The following is a 16,368-nucleotide window of genomic DNA, read 5'->3' as shown; positions in this document are numbered from 1 at the left end:
CCGGGCTTCTCCCGGCGCTGCCCGCGCGCGTCCCGCGACGCGGAAATCGGAGCAATCTCTTATGCACCTCCTGGCGCGAAAGACGGTGGCGGCGGCGGCTTCCTGCCGCTAGGGACTCTGGGGTATGAAGTCCGGTGTCCGCCCCGCGGCCGCAGTAGGTGTAAAAGCGGCGGCAAGAGACCGGACAAGCAAGGAGCCAAGCACTGCAGCACAAACAGGAAGGAACAGTCACCACCACGATCCAAGGGTAAGGTAAAAATGCCCGGATAGTGCCGGAGATGGGGACGTGAGCGGAGAAAGAGCACAAAAGAGAGAGTCCCCAACAAAGTACATGTGCACTCCTATAGAGTGGTGAAACCAAAAGGAAAAAAGTTCTTCCACAAGTGTAAGCATTGGAACGATGGTAAAGAAGCTTCACTCCAGAGGAGGGACAAACACCAGAAGAGGAAGGAAAGCCATTGAATAAGTTGCAAGCAAATTAGGTTGACAAGAAAGCCAACAAATAGCATGGAATGGGTTCACCCAAAGACCACTGTAAGTACTGGTAATGAATCTAACAAGAAAAACCTCTGGACTGACCTATATTACATTTGATTTGGCCAAAATTGGCTCTAAACTAACCCAACCCAAATGTCACTGTCATACAACACAGTTGATTACAAAAATACACATTTTTTTATTAAATTTTTCTTTATACAAAATAATGTTGTGCTTTTTTTATTTAAAATTATTATATAGTTGATTTAAAAAGGACAAATACAAAGTTACCTACACATATATGTACACAAACGTTAAGTGCAACAGACAGTTACCTAGAAAAGTATACTATCACAGAAGTTTAGATGTACTATAGTCATATATCATTGCATCATTAAAGTATACAATTCTTTTTTGAATTATTTTATATATTCTTTATACATAGACTACATAATCAAAAAACCATTTATTACATGACAGTCCTCACAACCTTGTTGCTCTACATCCTCTTTTTGCTCTCATGACTAGAGGTGGCTGCTTGCAAGGAGAGCCAATAAGAAGACAGACTTATGGGTGATACGATGACAGGCTTGCGGAGCGACAGTTGGATGTTCCATCAAATCACACCAACATTTACAACAAGCATTTGCAATGCAATAGGTCCTGCATTATTAACGTTTGAGCTATTGGTATTGCTAAATAATGCAACACCAATAGCTAAAACTTTAATAATGCGAGACCTATTGCATTGCAAATGCTTGTTTGAATAACTTCTTACTTTTTACAGCAGAGACTTTTGTGCTTTAGTACTCGTTTTCTTTTCTTCTTTTTTCCATTTTTTTTTACCAAGCGGGCACAAACAATTTTGAGACATGTATTTGTCCTCTTACCATCAAGCCTTTTGTTTTTCACCAACTTTTCTTCATTTTGCCACTTTTGTTTCTTAGTTCTAAGGAGACATTCTATTTTATGTTGCTTCTTTCTTCTCTGAGTTTTTGTTGGCATGTAAATTTGATTTAGATAACTTGCTATTGATGTCTGAAAACAAAAATAGCAAAAAATATTCAGCACTTAATCATATAGTATTACATTACACACTTTAACTATTTGAACATTTAGTTTAAATGAGGATAAATAGCTTAGGAAATCTTCAGAGTAGATTTGTTCACTTTTAATTATGTAGCACCCATCCTATTAACTACTGACAGCCTATATTATTGCTCAGTTATTTATATGGGTAAGTAAGAGTTTGCTCATACATCTAATGACACACATACCTACTCTCCCATAGAGTTACTCACATACCCTCTCAGTCAACCATAAACCTACTTGCACAGAAATTAACTTAAAGGAGCATGTCCTATTCACTACCTACAGCCTACCTCAGGGGACAGTCATATGTTGTAGAAGAGTCACTTAAAACTTGAGAATGGTTTTACATGTTAGACTTGAATGTCTCAGTATTTCACAAATATGTCAATAACTATGTGAGCCCCTATCAGGAGCTCGTAATCGATAAGTATGTATGTTTGTTCAGAAATGGCCGTCTATCTTTGTGCTATCTATGGTTCTCTAAATGTGCCTGTAAAACATTGGGCTATTTAAGCTATTAAACTGCCTTTATTACCACAACATACATATAAGTTGTACATGTATATGTGAATGAATCTGTGCATGCTTCTTTAAGTGCCTCACTGGATATTTCAGTGTCTGTATGCTTTTTTACTTAGATTTGTCAGATTATAGTCCAGATGTATAATAATGTGCACATATGTTTCTATGAATGACTATAGCTCTTTGAAACATCAAAGTACATCTTTACTTTTTAAGTGAATAGCTCCATGTGCTATGGCGTAGCTACAGCCTACCTCTGTTTTCACTCATGTCTGCTACAAGAACAATTTATACCGTGTCTAGCAGTTCTAAGGGATAAGACAGCTCTACCAATAAAACTACATAGCCAAGCTTTTCAGTTCCTATCTGAGGCTTTGATTCCATATGTATGTAAATCTTTTACTAAATCACTGCCTCCCCTTATATGATATGTGATTGTATAAATGTGTTAGTATTAACCCTGGGTGGTGAATTACGCTACGCTCGCGGAGTTTGCAGAGTTTTAGTAACTACGCGGTTCGCGTAGAATGCGTAGTTACCGAATACTACGCAATCTGCAACGTAGCATGGTTGTTTTTCTTCTTTGCACGCTCAATATGCGTTCTTGCACGCGCGGTAATGATTTACCAGGATTCTGCGTTCACCGACAAGCTTTCCTATCTGTTCGCAAGCGCCACGAGATTTGGAATCCGGCCGCATGCTCCCACGAGAGTGTGCGAACGCAGACACATCATTCGGACGCGCCATCTGACTTCCGGCAGCAGTGTTGGTAAGATTGCGATCCCGAACATGCAGAAATAGCAATCTGGCAAAGAATATCTCTCGAGCATCATAAAACCTTCTTGAAAATGATCATTTTGCTAAAAAAAACTCCTCAGATTGTGATTTGGCTGTAGTTTTTTGTGCAAGGAGTCCTTTTTTCAAGAGGAAGGAAGCGCCCCAGAGTCTCCAACTTCCTGTTCCTGTCCAGCAGGCTCCTCCCAGTGCTTTGTCCATGTGCTGTTCACTTTCATTTGGATTTGGAGCTAGAAGGATCACTTTTTGTGTCTGTCTTCTGCATCTTTTCATTGGATTGAATTTGAGGAATTTTGGATTTAAGATTATACAAGACAGCTGCCGATTCCGATCCTGGAGAAACCGGGTACGAACCGTCGGACGGAGCATAATCTCCGTCCGACGCGTACCCGGCTGTAACAAAATACAAACATGGAAGTACGATTCGCACGGAAATACTATTTCTGTACGAATCGGACAAAACACCCACCGACGAAAATATACAGACAAATGTGATCCAGGAAAGCGCCGACGTGACATCGGGACGCCTGCAGCCTGCGTTGCACGAACCAGGAAGTACGATCCGTACCGACGTCATCCCGCACGGAGAATATTTTCCGGCAGCCAAAAACTGCCGGGAAATCAGTACAACGGGAACAAGGAGCACCTGTACGCGACGGACAGACATGGACCCGAACCTACGTGTCATCCCGGCACTCATAGCAGTCGACCTCCTCTACAGGTTCCGACACAGACGCCGCAGAAGGTCAGAACAACACCCAGGGGCAAAGGGGGGGCAGGGGCAGGACACAAAACCCCCACCCAAGTCACACAGCACACATGCCCTGGACATACCTGACCTCCAGGCCCTGGTCACTACGAGGGGGTGGGGGCGTGTCCAGCAAAGCCAGCGTCCGCCACAACAGAAGTGTGCGACGACGCGAACCGGCAACACAACAATACAGGTACGTACCGTACCCACGTCTTAAGAGCGTGGGTACGAGTCGTACCACGCCCACACCTACGTCACCCCAACAATGGCGGTACGGCCCTTACCCACGTGCCAAAGGCCTGGGTACGGGCCGCACAAGCATCGAACAGCGTGGGTACGGGTATGTACGGACCGTACTCCCACCCCCGTATGTATGGAGCGTACCCCCACCCCAACAGTGTATGTACGGACCGTACCACCACCCCCGTATGTATGGAGCGTACCCCCACACCAACAGTGTATGTACGGACCGTACCACCACCCCCGTATGTATGGAGCATACCCCCACCCCAACAGTGTATGTACGGACCGTACCCCCACCCCCGTATGTATGGAGCGTACCACCACCCCGACAGTGTATGTACGGACCGTACCACCACCCCCGTATGTATGGAGCGTACCCCCACCCCAACAGTGTATGTACGGACCGTACCCCCACCCCCATATGTATGGAGCGTACCCCCACCCCAACAGTGTATGTACGGACCGTACCACCACCCCCGTATGTATGGAGCGTACCCCCACCCCAACAGTGTATGTACGAACCATACCACCACCCCGTATGTATGGAGCGTACCCCCACCCCAACAGTGTATGTACGGACCGTACCCCCACCCCCGTATGTATGGAGCGTACCACCACACCAACAGTGTATGTACGGACCGTACCACCACCCCCGTATGTATGGAGCGTACCCCCACCCCAACAGTGTATGTACGGACCGTACCCCCACCCCCGTATGTATGGAGCGTAACCCCACCCCAACAGTGTATGTACGGACCGTACCACCACCCCCGTATGTATGAGCGTACCCCCACCCCAACAGTGTATGTACGGACCGTACCCCCACCCCCGTATGTATGGAGCGTACCCCCACCCCAACAGTGTATGTACGGACCATACCCCCACCCCCGTATGTATGGAGCGTACCCCCACCCCAACAGTGTATGTACGGACCGTACCACCACCCCGTATGTATGGAGCGTACCCCCACCCCAACAGTGTACATACGGACCGTACCACCACCCGCGTATGCATGGAGCGAACCCACACCCGTGTATGTTCGGAGCGTACATATCCTGATATAGGAGGGGTGGGTGCAGAGTCCTCCCAGCAGTGCCCGGAGATAAGAGGGGTTGGTGCAGGGTCCTCCCAGCAGTGCCCAGACATAAGAGGGGTGGGTGCAGAGTCCTCCCAGCAGTGCCCAGACATAAGAGGAGTGGGTGCCTATCACTCCCAGCAGTGCCCGGACATAAGAGTGGTGGGTGCCTATCACTCCCAGCAGTGCCCAGACACAGGAGGGGTGGGTGCCTATCACTCCCAGCAGTGCCCAGTCATAAGAGGGGTGGGTGCAGAGTCCTCCCAGCAGTGCTCAGACATAAGAGGGGTGGGTGCAGAGTCCTCCCAGCAGTGCCCAGACATAAGAGTGCTGGGTGCCGATCACTCCCAGCAGTGCCCAGACACAGGAGGGGTGGGTGCCTATCACTCCCAGCAGTGCCCAGACATAAGAGGGGTGGGTGCAGAGTCTTCCCAGCAGTGGCCAGACATAAGAGGGGTGGGTGCCTATCACTCCCAGCAGTGCCCGGACATAAGAGTGGTGGGTGCCTATCACTCCCAGCAGTGCCCAGACACAGGAGGGGTGGGTGCCTATCACTCCCAGCAGTGCCCAGACATAAGAGGGGTGGGTGCAGAGTCTTCCCAGCAGTGGCCAGACATAAGAGGGGTGGGTGCCTATCACTCCCAGCAGTGCCCAGACACAGGAGGGGTGGATGCCTATCACTCCCAGCAGTGCCCAGACACAGGAGGGGTGGGTGCCTATCACTCCCAGCAGTGCCCAGACATAAGAGGAGTGGGTGCACAGTCCTCCCAGCAGTGCCCAGACATAAGAGCAGTGGGTGCCTATCACTCCCAGCAGTGCCCAGACACAGGAGGGGTGGGTGCCTATCACTCCCAGCAGTGCCCAGACATAAGAGGGGTGGGTGCAGAGTCCTCCCAGCAGTGGCCAGACATAAGAGGGGTGGGTGCCTATCACTCCCATAAGTGCCCAGACACAGGAGGGGTGGGTGCCTATCACTCCCAGCAGTGCCAAGACATAAGAGGGGTGGGTGCAGAGTCTTCCCAGCAGTGGCCAGACATAAGAGGGGTGGGTGCCTATCACTCCCAGCAGTGCCCGGACATAAGAGTGGTGGGTGCCTATCACTCCCAGCAGTGCCCAGACACAGGAGGGGTGGGTGCCTATCACTCCCAGCAGTGCCCAGACATAAGAGGGGTGGGTGCAGAGTCCTCCCAGCAGTGCCCAGACATAAGAGGGGTGGTTGCCTATCACTCCCAGCAGTGCCCAGACACAGGAGGGGTGGGTGCCTATCACTCCCAGCAGTGCCCAGACACAGGAGGGGTGGGTGCCTATCACTCCCAGCAGTGCCCAGACATAAGAGGAGTGGGTGCACAGTCCTCCCAGCAGTGCCCAGACATAAGAGGGGTGGGTGCCTATCACTCCCAGCAGTGCCCAGACACAGGAGGGGTGGGTGCCTATCACTCCCAGCAGTGCCCAGACATAAGAGGGGTGGGTGCAGAGTCCTCCCAGCAGTGGCCAGACATAAGAGGGGTGGGTGCCTATCACTCCTAGCAGTGCCCAGACACAGGAGGGGTGGGTGCCTATCACTCCCAGCAGTGCCCAGACATAAGAGGGGTGGGTGCAGAGTCTTCCCAGCAGTGGCCAGACATAAGAGGGGTGGGTGCCTATCACTCCCAGCAGTGCCCGGACATAAGAGTGGTGGGTGCCTATCACTCCCAGCAGTGTCCAGACACAGGAGGGGTGGGTGCCTATCACTCCCAGCAGTGCCCAGACATAAGAGGGGTGGGTGCAGAGTCCTCCCAGCAGTGCCCAGATATAAGAGGGGTGGGTGCCTATCACTCCCAGCAGTGCCCAGACACAGGAGGGGTGGGTGCCTATCACTCCCAGCAGTGCCCAGACACAGGAGGGGTGGGTGCCTATCACTCCCAGCAGTGCCCAGACATAAGAGGGGTGGGTGCAGAGTCCTCCCAGCAGTGCCCAGACATAAGAGGGGTGGGTGCAGAGTCCTCCCAGCAGTGGCCAGACATAAGAGGGGTGGGTGCCTATCACTCCCAGCAGTGCCCAGACATAAGAGTGGTGGGTGCCTATCACTCCCAGCAGTGCCCAGACACAGGAGGGGTGGGTGCCTATCACTCCCAGCAGTACCCAGACATAAGAGGGGTGGGTGCAGAGTCCTCCTGTTGTAAATTGAAACAGCAATATGATTAAGCATTTACTAAAGACATTAATGTCTTCCCTTTAGATCATGTTTTCTCCGTTATGTTGACCGAAGTTCGGAATCCATTTTGTATTATCATGTGCCACGTGTTCACCACGAGGAGAGTCCGACCTTTGTGTTAGTTGCTCTTGTAATCTGCCTAGTAACAGTTTATAAATAGCTCTCTCTTGTCCATCTGGCGCATGCCCAGACTTGACCACATCTGTTATAATTAGCCTTGCTTGACCATGTGTTTCGCGGGCTCAAGGAGTGTGTTGGCTCCGCCCATGTATTGATTCAGTATCGAGAATGACCATAAATGGTAATGTTCTTCGGCCTCATGTTGTATCCATCCACTTATGAGCCCCTCTGTTGTGTATAAAAGGGGACTGTGTACGAATGTTCTTTGTGCTACTCCATGCAATACTGAAGGGTGTTGTGTGGATTGTAGGACCACCCTTAAGGGTTAATAAATGCTGTTTTTGTACTTTGCAGTTTCCGTGCCAACTTCCTTATAGATTCCGTTACAGGAGAGCGAACCCTTGTGCCTTGCGGGCCTAGCTGGGGCCTGTATTCATCACTCCCAGCAGTGGCCAGACATAAGAGGGGTGGGTGCATATTACTCCCAGTAGTGCCTGGACATAAGAGGGGTGGGTGCAGAGTCCTCCCAGCAGTGGCCATGGAACTCAAAGGGTGGAGTACCCACAGATCCAATGCCCACAAATTTCAGTCAGGTGCACAAAGACCCTGCAGTACATGTACCACATGTGTGCGAGGCTGGGAGTACACACATGCATAGCGCCTAAAAGAGAACATGTCCACATGAAGTCATGTCAACAGTCTACATACACAAGTAGAGTGACCACCAAGGATGCCACGAATGATGCAGGTGGAGACATCGCTCAGCATGCATGGCCAAAGTTTAACGAGTCCGTCACACACCCAGCTAATGTAGACACAGCTCAGCACCACATATTGGAAAGACCCTGCAAGGAAGATGTCAGGTTACACAGAGGAAGGAACACACCTTGGGACGATGTCACCATGCAGTAACTGCTTACATGAACAAAGTAATGTAGCCAACAGCTTGTGATGGCACACAGATACCAGGGTCCACCCTATGACCACCACAAGACTATATTTACCACACACCCAACACATTATCACCACCCCAAATCATGGAGCAGGATCACCAACAGCAATTCCAGAAAAACAGTAGTGTACTATGAAAAAAAAATAATTTTGCTTTATTCAGCAGGATGTAAGTGAAAATCCTTATAAATGTCAATATATATGGGGAGGAGCCTAGCGCGCAACCAAGATGGCCGCGTAGGTGCGAGGCTCCCGAGGACCTCCGCGACCTCCTGAATTAATCCTGGCGATATCCTGTCCTTGTTGAGGGGACTGTGTTGGGGAACCGGAGCTGAGGCGCCACCCGTTTTTTGGGCTCGAATCGGACCCCGGACGCCGGTGGGAGCATCGATCGAAGGTTGCGGCCTTCTCCTCGCCGGCCCCCCGGATTGGAGTAGTGGGGCGATCCGGGGACAAAGTGAATAACAGCGGCGAGCGGGGCTGGGCGACTGGCGTACCCCGCACTTTCACTTTCGCTTTTGCGCCCTCCTAGCTCTCAAGCGGGGTCGGACTGCGGAGCGGGGTGCGGTGGTGTGGCCTTGTCCAGGAGCCCGGCTGACCCGCCGGCGGTGGGTTGACCCGCGGTTCGGTGGTCGCCCCTGCCCCCCCCCTGGCACCCGTGACTTGGTATAGCGGCCCGTTTGGGGAGCTTGGCACGACGGTGGAAGAGCCAGCATGTCCACCAAACAAGATGGCGACCGGGCGAAGGTGAAGACGACCCGCCGTGGCACGGCGCACCAGGCCAACAGTATGGACCGCTACACGCTCCAGAAGGGTTCTCCGGAGACATCGCGTGCATCCCCGGTGGGCCCGACGGAGGCGTCCGCTCATCCGGTGGATCTGACCCTCCGGGACGTCATGGGCGCCATCGCAGAGATGAAGGCCTCGGTGGACCAGCGTTTCGACACCTTAGCGCAAAAAATAGACTCGGTCCTGGTGGATGTGAGCCTTGTGAGGGCAGACTTGTCCAAAACAAACGACCGAGTCGACTCCCTGGCCCACACCACAACGAGCCTCACGACAGACGTGGTGGCCCTCCAGAAGGAGGTGCGCCGGCTTGGCCAGGCGAGCGCCCTGATGGACCGGCGACTGGAGGACTCCGAGGGTCGGGCCCGGAGGAATAATGTCCGTATTGTGGGGGTGCCGGAGGGACGAGAGGCGGAGGCGGCGGATCTTTTCGTGGAAGAGTTGATCCTGACCCATCTCCAGCCCCGGGGGCTGAGTAAGCTTTTTGCGGTGGAGCGTGCTCACCGGGTCCCCGGGGGCAGACCTAAGACTGGTGCCCCGCCGCGGCCTCTCATTGCCCGGATTTTTAATTTTCGGGACAGAGATGCTATCCTCCAGACCTCCAGACAACAGGGACCGGTCAAGCTTGACAACATGGAGGTACATTTCTACCCAGACTTTACCCCGGCGGTCCAGAAGCAGCGACAGAGCTTTCTTGGTGTTAAACGTCGCCTAAGGGACCTGAACCTCAAGTACTCAATGCTCTTTCCAGCTAAGCTGAGGGTAGAGGTGGATGGTCGCACGCACTTCTTCGACCGGCCCGAGGCGGCTGGGGACTGGCTGGACACTCTGCCTGGAGATCGGGGCCGGGGGGGCAGGGGGGGCGCGGCTGGCGAGGAGGGCCCGCCGGATCAGAATTGAGGGGTGACTGAATAGGCCTTGCTCTGGACGTTGTTCCTTCACCATTTATTGATTGCGTATGTTCCCCTCATATGGAGGTCGTGCGGGGTCTGTTGGGGGCTTCCCTCCTCCTCTGGGGGACTAGTTAGTATTTTAGCTATGGGGCGACAGGCACACTGCACTTTGGGGGGGCTGTCTGGGCTCATGCAGGGGTGCAGGGAGGGGGGAGTTTTGTTGGGACCGGGGGGTGGGGGGGGTGTGTTGTTTGTTAGCACCGCAGGGCAAACCCGCTACTATGTTGTTGTTTTTAGGATGCTCGATGGGGGACGACCGATTGTTTCGACGTATGATGGGGGGTAGGGATTTGACTGTGTTGTCATGGAATGTTAACGGCCTGGGGGATAGGATTAAGCGTGGTGTGGTCCTGCAGTACTTAAAACGTATTTCACCAGATGTTGTCTTCCTGCAGGAGACGCACCTTATAGGTAACTCCTTTCATGCAATGAACCGGCGGGGATATCGTTTAGCGGCCCATTCCGGCTTCACCTCGGGCTCGCGGGGGGTGGGTATTATGATCAAGAACTCGCTCCCGTTGGAGATTGATGAGGTGCGCCATGATGAGAGGGGACGCTACACGGTTCTGGTGGGAAGAATGGAGGGTAGAGTGTTTATCTTTATATCAGTGTACGTCCCGCCTGGGTTACAAGCCACCACATTCGCGGAACTGGGGCGCCTCCTTCTGGACCTTCCGAGTGGCCTGCTGGTGGTTGGAGGGGATTTTAATGCGGTAGCCTCTGGGTCTATGGATCGCCATCCCCCTAGGGACCTCCCCCGGGCACAGGCGTGGCTGCCCGGCCTTCTGGACACGCTGGGCCTGGTGGATTGCTGGCGATTAAAGCATCCTGCATTGCGACAGTACACCTTCCACTCGGGTGCCCATGGTAGCCTCTCGCGGCTTGATTACATCCTTGTCCCGGCGGCCCATGCAGGGAGGGTGGGGGAGGTGCGCCATCTGGCGCGGGGTATCTCAGACCACTCCCCATTGTTGTTGCATTTCGATGTCTTCCCGAGGGGGGATGGCAGGGTGGCCCCAATCAATGCATGGTATTTGCGTGACCCCACCATTCGTGCCGATTTGATTAAATCCTTACAGCGATATTTCGATGAGAATGTGGGGTCGGTCTCTTCGGCCATCTCCCTGTGGGAGGCTTTCAAGGTAGTCCTTAGAGGGGAGGCCCTCTCCTTTATCTCCCATGCCCGGCGGCGCGAGCGGGAGGAGGTGACCCGGGTAGAGGCCGAGATTGCAGAACTGGAGGGTGACCTGGGGAGCGGGGTAACAGACGACAAGTTGCATGTTCTACACCTAAAGCAGGCGGCCTATCGGGCCCTCGTCACGGAGGCGGCCAGGGGCCTCAGTAGAGAGCAGCAGGGGCGATTGTATGATGTGGGTGATAAGGCTGGCAAATTGATTGCGTGGTTGGATAAGAGGGAGAGAGCGAGCCGCGTGGTGCCTTTGATTGAGAGTGTTGATGGTGCGTGTGTCACTGAGCCGGAAGCCATTGTCTCCTGCTTCGCGGATTATTTCCGCGAAGTCTACTCCCCGGTTTCCCCCTGCTCGGAGGCAGATTCCCATGCCCTGCTTCGGGACATCGCACTGCCCTCCCTAACGGTGGAGGACAGGGATTCGCTGGACGCCCCTCCCACCTCGGACGAAATTGCCTTGGCTATTCGCTCGGTTGCATCCGGCAAGGCCATGGGCCCCAATGGTATTCCCATCGAGCTCTACAAGCTACGCCCGGATGTGCTGGCGCCCCACCTGCGCGCGATGTTCCTGGCGGCCCACTCGCGGGGTTCCCTCCCGCCGGACCAGCGTCTGGCCACAATTGTGGTGATCCACAAGGAGGGGAAGCCCCGTGAACGGGTCACATCCTATAGGCCGATTTCGCTTTTGAACGCGGAGCCCAAAATCCTCGCCAAGGTGTTGGCCAACAGGTTGGTTGGCGTGGTGGGCAATTTGGTCCACCAAGACCAATCTGGCTTTATACCGCACCGCAACACGGCGCTCAATCTGCGGCGCTTGCACGGGGTGCTCGCGCGTGTCCCATTTGTGCGGGAGCCGGCCATCTTGGCGTCCTTGGACGCCACCATGGCGTTTGATACGCTTGAATGGCCATACATCTGGGCGATGCTGGCGAAATTCGGGTTTGGCCCGGGTTTCATTAGCTGGGTCAAATTGCTATATTCGGGCCCATTGGCGCAGGTGGTAGTGAATGGGCGAGTCTCGGCCCCATTCGCGCTGGGGAGGGGTACGCGACAGGGTTGCCCCCTGTCGCCTCTCCTGTTTGCCCTGGCCCTGGAGCCCCTGGCGGAGTGGCTGCGGTGGCACCCTTCTATCCGTGGTCTCCGCTGGACCCCCGAGCATGAGGACCGTGTGTCCCTCTATGCTGACGATATCCTTCTGTATCTCGCCTCCCCGCGTAAATCACTGATCGTCCTGGTTGATGTTTTGCGCTCATTCGGTCGCAACTCAGGCCTGGTCATCAACTGGGCGAAATCCTGTGTCTATGTGCTTTCCGGGGAGGCTCCGGCCCTACCACGGGACTGTCCGATCCAGATTGCCTCCCAAGGTTTTCGGTACCTGGGTATCTATATCACTCTTGACCCGGAGGCCCGCTATGAGCGGAATTTGCTACCCCCCCTCCGGCGCTTGAGGGAGGACGTGGTGCGCTGGCGGCGTCTGCCGCTCTCGCCTCTCGGCCGAGCGGCCTTGTTTAAAATGATGTCCCTGCCACGCTTCCTCTACGCCCTCCAGAATACTATGGACTTGGTCCCGGCACGCTATTTCCGTGAGGTGGAGGGCCTCCAGCGGCGCCTGTTCTGGGACGGGAGGCCGCGCATTGCTCTGGCTAAATTGACGCTCCCGTGGTACGATGGGGGGGTCGCCCTCCCTGACATTAAACGGTATTACTGGGCCTCCCAACTAGCTGCAATTAATCATGGCCTTTACGGGCCCGCCTTGAACCCGGCATTTGAGATGGATAAGATGCTCCTGCCCGGTGGCGATTACAATCGAGCGCTCTACGCTGGCGCGCCCGACTCCCGTTTGACGGGACCGACGCGTGTCATGGTGCGTGTCTGGCACGCGGCTAATGCAGCTATGGGGTGGAAGGACTGTTTGACCCGGGCGTCACCGCTGTATGCGTCTGAGAGGTTGGGCTCCCTGTGGACGTCGAAGGGCTTCGAGAAGTGGGACACGATCGGAATCAGCACGGTGGGAGATCTCTGGACGAGGGGGGGATTCAAAACTTTTGAGACGCTGCAGGCGGAGTTCCAGCTGCAGGGCAGTGAGTACTTTCGGTACCTACAGGTCCGCCATGCGCTGGGCTCCGTCTTCCCGGATGTCGCATCCATTCCGGAGTCTTCCCCCCTGGAGGACAGAGTCCTAGATGGCCATGTCCCGGACAGCACGATCTCCCTCATATACAAAAAACTGATCAACGATAGATCGTGCCTGTTGACTAGTCTCCGCGTGGCTTGGGTTGCCGACGGGCTGGAGCTGGACGACGAGGATTGGATTTCCGCGGTGGCCTCTCCGAAAGAGGTGGCCATCCCGGCTCGCCTTCGTTTCGTCCAGCTCAAGATCCTTCACCGGGTCTACGTGACGGGGCCAAGGCTTCTGCGTATGGGTTTTGCTGGTGACGGAATGTGTAAGCGTGGCTGTGGTGCGTTGGCGACTTTCATGCATATACTGTGGGAGTGCCCGAAGGTGGAGCGATTCTGGCGTGGTGTGCATGAGGTCCTGCGTGTGGTTACGCGTGTCGCGCTGCTGCCTGAAGCGAGGAGATGCTTGCTGAATGTATGGGAACCGAATGACTATTCGGTCCCGCAGACGCGGTGGGTGACTCTGGGATACATGATAGCCAAGCGCGACATTGCTCAATTGTGGGGATCCCAGAGGCCCCCTGCGGTGTCGGCCTGGAAAGAGCATATGGATTGGTGTATGTTTCGTGAAAAGGTGGTGTATGTGGCGAGAGGTAAGCCTGGGGCGTGGGTGAAACTCTGGGGCCCCTGGAACGCCTACCGCGGGGGTATTTGTGAGCCACCACTGCTACCGGCTGCCTCGCCTGCTCCGTCTCCCTAGACGGCCCCCCTCCCTCGGCTGCGGGCGCGCGGTCCCCCAGTCCCTGATCTATTCCCATTCCCCTCTCCAGAGTTCTGCTGCTGGTTTGGATCCCCCACTTATGGAGCACGTGCTGTCACTTTGGATCGCGGGTTGCCTTGCGGGTGTGGTTTTTTGGTGTTGTTTTGTTTCAAGAAAAGGGAACCGTACTGTGGGCTTGGAGCTGTGTGGCCTGCACCATTGATTACTCCTGTTTCACTGCTCTGCACTGCCGAGAGACTTTTACTGTATGTATGCAATATGCTTTTGTCATTCTAGCGGCCGGCCGGATGGTTGTAGGCCCATACCTGTAACTTTTACAAACTGCAATAAACGGTTTCAAAAAAAAATAAAAAAAAAAAAAAAAAAAAAAATGTCAATATATACAAGGCCCATAGGGCAGTCCTGTTGGACCCGGCCTCGTAGAATGGCCCTCCGTGCCCCCGCACCACCGAAACCTAGTGCCTGCAGCCCCAGCCGCGGCCCAGCCGACCTTTCCCACCAGGACCCCTGCACCAACCCCGGACATCCCCGTCCATGGCCTCTCTCCTTTCGGCCACCCCGGGCCCGCGTGCCCACTCCCTGCAACAAGATGGCCGCCCGGCTCCAGCGCGACCCGGGCCTCGAGGCGCCACTCCGGCTGGAGGACATCCCGCTTCCAGGGGATGAGAGAGGGAGGAGCAGTTTCTATCGCACCTCTGAACTCCCCTGGGACGATGGGTTTCGATCGGCCCTCCGGCCTCCCTGCGAGCTGGCTCCGTGCCTGCTGGGTGTCTGGGACTCCTCCCGACCCGGCCCTGAAAGGATCAAAAGACAATAGCAGGAAACCGCGACAAGCGGCCCCCAGGTGACAAGACCCCTGCCTGCGCAGACTCCGGACATCAAAGCGGGGTCGACCTATAACAAGGGGTGCTCTGAGACTGTCCGGCAGATTCGACGCTGGAACAACGAGAGCCTGCTGACGTGGTCGCGGCTCCTGGAACTGGAACCCACCTGAGCCCTGCTGAGTGACTCGCGGCTCCCTGAAGATCGTAAGACCTCCGAACTTGTACCTGAGCCCTGCTGAGTGACTCACGGCTCCCTGAAGATCGTAAGACCTCCGAACTTGTACCTGAGCCCTGCTGAGTGACTCGCGGCTCCCTGAAGATCGTAAGACCTCCGAACTTGTACCTGAGCCCTGCTGAGTGACTCGCGGCTCCCTGAAGATCGTAAGACCTCCGAACTTGTACCTGAGCCCTGCTGAGTGACTCGCGGCTCCCCCAGACTCTCACGGTCCCGCCGGACCCCGACTCCGACCACGTATCTCCCAGCTCGAGGATTGTGAGCTGTGCGCCGGATACGTCCCTGATTTGAACCGTTACCAGAGACAGTCCCGCTACCCCCTACCTTTCCGAGACTCTTGAGCCCGTGCTCATCTTGTACATATTTGCAGTGATACCTATTTTGATAAAGCTTGTTCTGAGAATACCCAGTGTGGTCTCTCTGTGTCGTGTGGTGCCAGAAGTACGATCCTAGCTGCGAGATTCCTCCCCCTGGGGAATCTCTCGCCAGTGCCCGGCTACAATACAATACGGGTGGGACTCAGGGAAATCAGGACCCCTTTCCGGGCCCCTCTGAGGTCGCCGTCTAACATTGGTGGCAAGCGACGGGATTCGGGCCCATCACCTAGAGATCGTACAGTGAACAACGGACGCACGACCAACAAAGATGGCAGAAGGAAGCGCCATGAGCTCCGCAGAAACCAACGCTAACAGAGTGTTCCAGGTGGAGCATCTGGAAGAATACACACACAAAGAGCTAAAACAATTTTGCAAAGAACTTAAAATAGCTACCACCGGCCTCAACACTAAGGAAGACTTGCAGAAAGCACTGAAAACTTGGGTGGAGACCGGGGCATCCCGCCCGGAAGGCACGGGGGAGCGCCCCGACGAAGCCGAACCCCCTCCAAGTGAAAGCAGCGACAATCAGGTGCAAGGCATTGTACCAGACGGGGGCCTATCCCCGGGGGAACTCGCGGACAGAGAGAGAAGCCGCAGTCATGAACTCGAGTTAGCCAAACTCAAAATCGAGGGCGAATTGAAGTTTGCGGAGAAAAAGCTAGCGGTAGAGCAAATGCGCGTACAAGGCGAACTGGAAGAAAAGAAGCTCCAACGGGAGCACGAAGGAAGAAAGCTCCAACTAGAGCACGAACGCAGCTTAAAAGAACCCGAGCTCAAGGCCCGAAATGAGGACGGGAGGCCCTCGGGGAACCGAGAGACGGCCCCCCCAGCGGAACAGAAGGTCCACATCCCCAAGGATGTGGTCAAAGAATATTATAAAAACGA

Source organism: Triturus cristatus, chromosome 2_1 (assembly GCF_964204655.1).
Source record: "Triturus cristatus chromosome 2_1, aTriCri1.1, whole genome shotgun sequence".
Taxonomy (NCBI): Eukaryota; Metazoa; Chordata; class Amphibia; order Caudata; family Salamandridae; genus Triturus; species Triturus cristatus.
This window is presented reverse-complemented; position numbering follows the sequence as displayed.